Genomic DNA, 9134 nt, shown 5'->3' on the forward strand with positions numbered 1-9134 from the left:
CACCAATGAGTGTTTCACAGCTCCTCCCACAGCCAAATCACCAAAATGGCCTTTGCCTTTAAGACCTGCTGACTCAACAACTCTGGGACAGGCCTGGGAATCTGCATTTACACCAGCTTCTCAGGAGATTCTTTTTTCCCACTGCCCTCATGGATTCCTCCACTTCCCCAGGAGACCCTCCCAACTGTCTCTTCAGTCTGAACACTCAACAGAGGCACCTTCCCCTGTTCCTACCTCTAGGGTTATTTTTTTCACGTAGTTTTTATTGGCAATTCAAACGAAAGAAGAGAAGCCAATTTCACTGCTTCTCCTCAAGGATCAGTCACCCTCGCCAACTGTACTCTGCAAGATCATTCTCCCAGGCTTGGGCCATGGGGTCACTCATGATGGTCGCATCTGCTCTTTCTGCACTCTCAGCCTCAATCCAGGTCTGCCTCCTCTCATTCCCTGGCCTCTACGGTACCCTCCAAACCCTTTGAGGACTACAGTAGATGCCTGCTGCTGCTATAACAAAGTGAAGTGAGGTCGCTCAGTCGTGTCCGACTCTTTGAGACCCCACGGATTGTAGCCTACCAGGCTTCTCCATCTGTGGGATTTTCCAGGCAAGAATACTGGAGTGGGTTGCCATTTCCTTCTCCAGGGGATCTTCCCAACCCAGGGATTGAACCTGGGTCTCCCATATTGTAGGCAGACGCTTTACCGTCTGAGCCACCAGGGACGTCCACTTAAACACAAGACCAATGTATTATCTTACAGTTCTGGGGATTAGAAGTCCAAAATCAATCTCGCTGGGTTAAAGTCAAGATGCTCCCAGGGCTGTTATCCTTTCTGGAGGCTTTAGGGGAAAATCTACCCCCTTTCCTTTTTCATCTAGAAGCCGCCTGTATTCTTAGGCTCGCGGCCCCTTCTTCATATCAGTCCAATCACTAGCTTCCATCGTTATATTTCTCCCACTACTGACTCTGACCCTCCTGCCTCTCTTTAGGAACACTTACGATTTTGCTGCATGCATGCTCAGTTGCTCAGTCATGTCTGACCCTTTGTGACCCTATGTACTGTAGCGCTCCAAGCTCCTCTGTCCATAGGATTCTCCAGGTAAGAATACTGGGGTGGGTTGCCATTTCCTCTTCCATGGGATCTTCCCAACCCAGGGATCAAATGCACATCTCTTTTGTCTCCAGCATGGGCAGGCAGATTCTTAACCACTGTGCCATCTGGGAAGTCCATGATTTTGTTGAGCCCTCCCAAAATAATCTAAAATCATCTCTTATCTCAAGATCTTCAACTTAATCACATCTGCCCAGTTCCTTTGGCCCTAAGGTAACATATTCATAGGTTCCAGTGATTAGAATGTGGACATCTTAGAGGATCATTATTCAGCCTACCACAATGATCGTATTTCCTAAAACAAAGATCAGGATCATGAAATATCCTACCACAGGTTTTAAAAAAAATTAAACACATCTTTTTTAAACAACTATGATGCACCAGGAGATGGAAATACAAAGATACACGAGACACAGTCCCTGCCCTCAGGAAACTCAAAACCCAAGGCACCCATCAAGAAAACCACCTTCTTAAAAAGAAATAAGATTTTTCTTCCCTACAGAAGAATTACAATTAATAAACGTAGAAGGAATGAGGGAAATAGAAAAGCAAAATTGGATAGTAATGGTTGCAGGCAACATCCATTAATGGATGCTAAAATTAGTAGGTGAGAATTTGAGGACAAAAAGGGTATTTCATACTCTCAAAGTATCTCCTTCCAAGTATTTAATAATTGAAAATGTAAAAATAATGTTATAGTGGTTAAACCCAGCAGACACCATCTTAACCAAGAGATCCAGATTAACATCACCAGCAATGACACAGATCGATGTCACCCACCTCTGATAGGATGCTCCGGGAAGAATACATCACCTTGGTAGCATTCTTGACAAAACAGAAAACACCAAACACAAACTGAAGAGCAGTCTACAAAATAAATAACTAGTTATTTTTATAAATGTCAAGATCATAAAGAACAATGAAAGACTTAGAAATTATCACAGATTGAAGGAGACTAAGGAGAAACGACAGTTAAATGCAATGTGGGATCCTGGATTGATCCTGTAATAGAAAAAGACATTGGTGGGAAAACTAACGGAATGCAAATAAAGTCTGAGCTAACGTAGTGTACCAATGTTAATTTCTTGGTTTTGATCAGGGAATTATGATTAAGAAAGATGTTAACACGGGAAGCTGGATAAAGGGTGTATGGGAATTCTCTCTACTATTTTTGCAAATTTTCTAACAGTCTAAAATTGTTTTGTTTTCTTCTTTTGTTTTCTTTTATTATTTGGATGTGCCAGGTCTTAGCTGTGGCAGGCAGGCTCTTTAGCTGCAGTGCTCAGGTCTAGTTCCCTGACCAGGGATCGAACCCAGGCTCCCTGCATTGAGAGCACAGACTCTTAAGCACTGGACCACAAGGAAAGTCCCTAAGATTGTTTTAAAAATAGAAGTGTTTTTTAAAAGAATTAAAAACACAGCAGTGATAGAATATACACTGTCAGAAATCGCAGTCACCATAACCAACTGGTGGGCTGCTGTCTACAGAGTCGCACAGAGTCAGACATGACTGAAGTGACTTAGCAGCAGCAGCTGAACATCTAACATTATTACAAATTATAACCCAATGAATAAAATAATAATCTGCAGTCCACACTATTACAAATAAATAACAAACAGATGGAGAAGTTGAAGTTATTCCTTACAGTAGAATGCCAGGTAATACATAGAGAAAAAATGACAGAGTCAGAAATTTCTCATCAGTGGTACTAAAACTAGTGAATGAAAGTTTGATGAGCAGGAAATTTACATGTATAAGTATCTGCTGGCAAATTAATTATTAATAACAAGAGAGAAATAGTAACTTTTGAGCAGAGAAGCCAAGAAGACACCAAATTACCAAGTAATCTGAAGCTAAAATCACCAATATTGGGACAAATTGACATCATGTATCTTCTGACATCACCCACTGAGAAGGGCACAACATTGCTTGTTTAGCATTCCGGCAAAAATGTGTAACCTGAATGCAATCATGAGAAAAGAGCAGATGAAGCCAAACTGAGGGGCATTCTACAAAATAACTGGCTAGTATTCTTCCAAAATGTTAAGGTCGAAAAAAAGAAAGGCTAAGGAACTGGTCCAAATTAAAAGAGACTAAAGAACCATGACAAGCAGATGCCCTGTGTGATCCTGGACAGGATTCTGAACCTAGACTGAAAAAAAAAAAAAAGCTACAGAAGACATTATTAGTACAATTGATGAAATTCTAACATGAACCATGGAGTAGATTATAATATTGTACCAATGTTAAATTTTCTGATTTCCATAGCCTTACTGTCCTTAGAAAAATACACACTGAAATATTTAGAGGAAAAAAGTTATGCCTCCAATCTACTCTTAAATGGTTCAGGGAAAACAAAGTGTGTGTGTGTGTCTGTGTGTGTAACATATGATAAAGCAAAGTGGGCAAAATACAAACAACTGAGTCTGGATAAGGGATATTCTTTTGTTGCAACTCTTTGGTGTTTGAAATTATAACAAAATTAAAAATTACAATGAACCAAGGAATCTTTTTGGGTGATGGAAATATTTTAAAATTGGGCCATGGTGATATCTGCACACCTCTGTAGATTTATTAAACATCACTAAATAGTAAATAATAATAATAATATAAAATTTTACACACATACAACCTCCAATGGCTCCCCATTCCCGTGGCCTGTGCCCACCTGTTACTTCAGTCTCCCCTCTCAGAACTCACCAACTCAAACATTCACCCCATCAGCTGGGTCTGCTCCTCACTCTCCTTCCCAAACATACGGCACTCATCTCTGGATGCCCCCAGACACCCTTGCCCTGGCTTCACCACTCGCCCACCTAATTCCTGCCCAACCTTCAAGGCCCGGTTCAAATCCCACCTCCCGCAGGGCTTCATCTCCTCCTCTATGTCTCACTCCCCTCATCTCTAACATCCATGGAGGACTTTCCGCATGCCAACATTATTCTAACCATCTTACTTGCACTATTTCATCTGAAGTCACAGCCCTACAAGGTAAATGCTCCCATTTTACGGATGAGGAAATTGAGTCACTCGTGAACCGGCTGCATTTTCTCAAGTGGTAGCTGATGAAGCCAAAATTCAAACCAGACCATTCTCACACCCAAGGCTGCCCTGGTCGCCCGCTGTGCTCTGCATCCCTGTGAGCATCCTTACACATCTGTTCTTTCACAGACAGACCTTTCTCCAGTCTCCAGGCTGCAAGCTCCCAGAGGAGTGAGTCTGTACCCTGGACCTCTCCAGACACTCTACACACGGCAGGTGCCCAACAGCTGTTTGTCTGCCGCAGGCTGGGATCCAGAAAGAAGAGGAGGGGGGTCTCGAGCTCAAAAAGAGGAGCCAATTCTCCACCCCGAGCACATCCCAGCTCCCTGGCTACTGCCCAAAGCCCGGCCGTCATCTGCTCTGGGTAATAAGTATTTGTATGGCGATAATTACAGCATTTGGGAAGAAAATCCCATTAAGCAAGAGCCCTGCCGAGCTGCTAATGCCTGCACAGAACTGGAGGCGGCAACTCCGCCAAGCTCCCGTTTGCTCCCAATAATGTGGGGGCTGCCTGTCCCCGCCTGCCGCCCGTCAGCCAGCCCCCGAAGAGCATGGCCACCCCTGCTGGCAGCCTCGGGCAGCCTGGGGCACCACAGCCAGCCTCCTGCCTCAGGGAGGGGACACCACAGAAGGGGCAGCCCCGTCTCCATGTCCATCAGTGTTCCCTGGGGATCCAGAGCCCCCGGAGGATGCCTGATGAGAGAGTAGGGCTGTGCTGGGATCCAGCATCGAGTGGTGCTCAAGTTCCTTTCACAGCCCTGCAATTCTCTGTCACCCTAATAACAATAATACTACTACCATTTATTGGGCACTTGCTATCTGCCAGGCCCAGTGCAAAGTGCTTCTCCCAGCATCACCACATTCAACCCTCAGGACCACCTTCAGAAGCAGGTCCTGTCATCACCCTCATCTTATGGGCGAGGAAATGGGAGTCTCAGAAGTCACACTTATCCCAGTTTGTGATTACGTGATTCTTCTCATATTGTGTCATTCATCTCCATCTCCCCTGCTGGACTAAATTCAGAGAGAGAGGGGTGGTTTCAATTTCCAGCCGGGACTATTCATTCGGCACCATGCAGACACTCAAGAGACAGCTATCTGTTGAGTGAGTGAATTAAACCCCATAACCTGCCCACAGTCCCCACAGCTGCTGAATGGCAGAGAGGGGCTAAACAGCTAAGCAAGCTGGCCTCAGAGCTGTCCACCCTGCAGAGAGGCCCTGCCGGACACTGACCTGCACCCCAAATCCTAAGGGGCGTGGGGTGGCCCAGAGAAGGAGCACTCAGAGCCAGAATCCAGCATGCAGCCTGGCCAACACTCAAATGTTTGTCTCCTCCTACACTCCCTCCTGCCCCATCTGAACCCTCAAGCCTTCAGCCTGAGCTTCTCCAGTAATAACAATCAGCTCGCCTAATGTTTGAATTACAGAGCACTTTCACACACATAGAGTAAGCGAAGTCTGGTAAAAACCCAGAGCTAGCAGGTGTCACTTTCCCCAGAGGCAGAAGGACCGTAAGACACCCAACATGTGCCAAGGGAGCCTGCAGGTCCTCTACACGCATGCTCTCACTTAATCCTCACCATCAACCCACAGCCGTCACCCCCTTCTACAGATGGGGAAACTGAGTCTCGGGTCTGATGGAGTGGCAACACCGGGCAGCACCACCAGTCCCTCGGAGCCCAGCAATAAGCCCAGCACGCCTGCTACTAGAGGCACGAGCCTCACCAGGAGCTGACATCCCCTGCACACCGCGGCTCTCCAGTGCAGGAGACCAGAGTCCTGCCAGATAGCCCAAGCCCCGGAGGCAGACATGGCTCCTGCCTGGCCCTCTGAGCCCTCTCACTGCAGCCACCACCCAATCACTATTTGGAATTCCAAACAGGCTCCCAGACAATAAGTCTGAGGGTGCCCTAGGCAGTCTTCCTTGGTCACAACCACCCACCCCCAGTGAAGGAGGCTCCAGACACAGGCGGCTAAACTGGGAGAAGGCAAGGGCCTCCCAGGCCTTGGCAATTGGCAGGGAGCTAGGGCAGAGGATGGACTGGCTAGGAGGCAAGGGAACTCATCGAGGAAGGCAGGAACGTAGATCCCCAGGGCCCAAAGTGCTGGACCTGGAGGAAAACGGAAGTCGGCAGGCCTTCCCAGGGCCCTCTCTCCATCCTCAAGCGTCTCTCCTCTCTGCTTCCTACACCCACAAGGAGCATCAGTGGCAAGCCTGGAGTACAAGTGTCCAGGGTCGAGGGGAGAAGTGGGGTCCACGCGCACTGCACACTGTCTGAAACACTCTAGTCCAAAAGATTTTTTTAATAAAAAATGAAAGCCAAGGTCCTTGAGTGGAAGAGAAAACAATAGTGGCCGTGACGGGGTCCCTCTGAGTCTGGGCCCTACAAAGAGACAAGCTCCCAGGCCTCCTCCACCACACCCCCAGCCTTGCCCTGGATTTCAATTGGTTCCTCTGCAGTAAATTATTCAGCATCCCTTCCCCACCAGCCCAACCGGCCCACAGACCCTCTGGCTGAACCCATTTCCTCAACAGCTCTGGAGCCTGCTCAGCTTCTTCCCAGAAGTCCCTGCAGCAAACCAATGACAATTTCTTCCCACGTGAGGAGACAGGCTGGACCCTGAGGTATGGAATACATGATCATAAAGTTGCTGGGCTGCACAGGCTGCGAGAGAAACTGCCCGGAGGACAAAAGACAAACGAATGCACAGCTGCGGTCTATAAAAATTTCACAGCCTCGGAAGAAGCCGCTGTTTCGGGCTCTGATACTGCATGACACCCATATTGATTAGACAGAGCATTTGCCACAGTTATTTTGAGTCTGCCCAAGGCCTCTTTTCAGGACGTGCTTTTCCTCTTCAAATGGCTCTCTCGCGGCCTGTGTGTTGAAAACACAGACTCCCTCAGCTTTCACAGCCTTTCCCACTCTGAGAAGTCACGCACATAGCAAGGTTCAGACCTGACAACTCACTCCTGGGTCCCAACCCTGAAGTTTCTAAAGGAAAAATCCAGATAGAGATAGGCCTTCCTGACCCTTCCCAACCTCAAGTCCCATCACATCCCCCTGGACCCGGCATGTTTCAGCCCCAGAGCAAAACTGGTTTGTTTGCCCAGCAGGCCAGGCACACTCACATTTGTAGGCCTTTTGCTCATGCATTCCCTGTCTGGGCCACCTGCCCCTCCCCTTGGCAAAATCTGACCCAATCACTGTTGGGTCCCAAGGTACCCTCATAAAACAGTCTATGCTCTGAGAACCTCCTTCACCTGAGAAAAGGCCTTCTAATCCCAAAACTCCCCCATGACCCCACTCTGCTGCCAGAGCTTACAGTTCCGTGTCCCCTGCCCCATCCTCTCTATGGTACATCCCTTGAGAGCAGGGGCTTGCTCACTCCCAGCTGGAGCCTCTACACCCAGGGCAGCTACTGGCTCCCTAAATGTTTGCTGACTTTAGTAACAAGACTCTTCTCCTGATCCTATCATAATGAAGATGCCGCTCATTTAGCAGACCTCACAATGTACCAAGCACTTCCCACACATTATCTTCAGTCCTCACAAGAACCAGAGATCTTATGTATCAACAGCCTCCTTTTCCTGATAGAAAACAACAAAGGCTCAGAGAAGTTAAGTAATTTGCCCAAGGTCACACAGCAAATGACTGACTTTACACCAGGAAATTTCACTTACATCTCATTCTGATTTGCAAGAATTCAAGAGTTCATAAAAGTTAGAACAGACCTTGTCCTCAAAACTAAAGGTGGAGAGAGAGCAAGAAAGGAGACGACTTCAAGAGTCAGACCCAAAGGCAAAGGAGAGGGGCTAAAATTCTCAGACCTAGGCTGCTACCAGGGTAACAGCTACAAGAGAAATGCCCAAAGGACAAGGCAAAGGAACAGAGAGGAGGTCCAGAGGGAATGGGTGTGGAGGTGACCTTGCAGCCTTGGGGATCCTCTAGACAGACTTCGGACCTTCTGTTCCTCTCCAGGACCACACAGAATCCCCAAGGATTATCCGTCAGTTTGTTCTAGCCTCTCCTGATGCAGCATCTTTCCCCAGCATCACAACACACACACACACACACACACACACACACACACACACACTCTTGCATCGATTCCCATCTAGATTGCATCTAGATTGCAAATTCTCTGAACCCTCCACGGGAATTTTTCAGTCTCAGCCAATGTGCTCATTGTTGACCTTGGTACAGGGTTTGATCCAGGAGACTGTTCTCCCCAGGGTCAGATTTCTGCCTCTGACCAGCTGAGAGTCATGAAAATACACTCCAAGTTCTCAAGAGCCACTGCAGGGGCCCAGGAGTGTGAGAAGAAGGCGGGTTTCAAAGGGGCTGGCAGCCTCCTCCCAAGGCCAGTTCAAAAATCTCCCAAGGCAGCCACCTCTACAAGCAGCACAAAGGCCCCGCATGAGGCCAAAAATCTACACACACTGCCCATGGACATGGAGATTCTCCCAGCTTCGTGCGAATGACTGGGGTGACCCCACAGATCCCAGGAGTTCACACACACACATTCTGCAAGATAACTGGGGAAAACAAATTAGATAGGTCTATAAACACACATGCAAGCTAACCACATACACACATGCTAACCACTCACACACTACAAAGCTTAGCCAGTCTAGAACGGGCTGAGTTTTCTCAAGAATTTAGAAGTGGGAGACAACAGGCTAAGAGAAATTATGTTTTTTTATGACTTGTCACGGTCAATGTCTTTAACCTCGTGTCTCCCACTCCTAGTTCCTGACCTCTCAGCATTATTCACGGACTCCTGGTCCAGGTCACATCTTCCCCTCTCTGGGTGCTGAATATAAATATCCCAAGCCTCAGACCCCAATTCCTCAAGTCCATTGTCTGTCTGGGTTGGGGATGGCTGGATGTGTGGTGGGGGACCATGCCTCCCATCTGCAAGGGAAAAATTCTAAAGGCTCTGGGGCAAACAATGGGGAGCAACGCAGGTGCGGGGGGG

General features: G+C 47.6%; 1 protein-coding gene across 1 annotated transcript in view; it reads right to left on the minus strand.

Annotated features, from left to right (window-relative positions):
- SLIT1 (slit homolog 1 (Drosophila)) overlaps positions 1-9134 on the minus strand; it is a 179008-nt gene that overhangs the window by 164215 nt on the left and 5659 nt on the right. The window lies entirely within an intron of this gene.

The sequence above is a fragment of the Bison bison genome, unplaced genomic scaffold, assembly GCF_000754665.1.
Source record: "Bison bison bison isolate TAMUID 2011002044 unplaced genomic scaffold, Bison_UMD1.0 scf7180017862979, whole genome shotgun sequence".
Classification (NCBI taxonomy): domain Eukaryota; kingdom Metazoa; phylum Chordata; class Mammalia; order Artiodactyla; family Bovidae; genus Bison; species Bison bison.